Here is a 218-nt window from a genome sequence, read left to right as displayed (position 1 = left end):
ATAGAAATATTCACACTTGAAAAAGATATATTAACATCACCTGTTTCTCAAGTATACTGGTGACGTGTTTCCCTACCTCGCAATACCAATGAATCCTTAATAAAAAATAAATAAATAAATAAATAAATAAATAAATAAATAAAAATAAATAAAAAAAAATCATGGATTCGGATCATATTCCGGATCACTACAAAACTTTAATGGCATATAAGTTAGGT

Source organism: Penaeus vannamei, chromosome 34 (assembly GCF_042767895.1).
Source record: "Penaeus vannamei isolate JL-2024 chromosome 34, ASM4276789v1, whole genome shotgun sequence".
In the NCBI taxonomy this organism is placed as follows: Eukaryota; Metazoa; Arthropoda; class Malacostraca; order Decapoda; family Penaeidae; genus Penaeus; species Penaeus vannamei.
The sequence above is the reverse complement of the archived record's forward strand: the minus strand, read 5'-3'. Positions refer to the sequence as shown.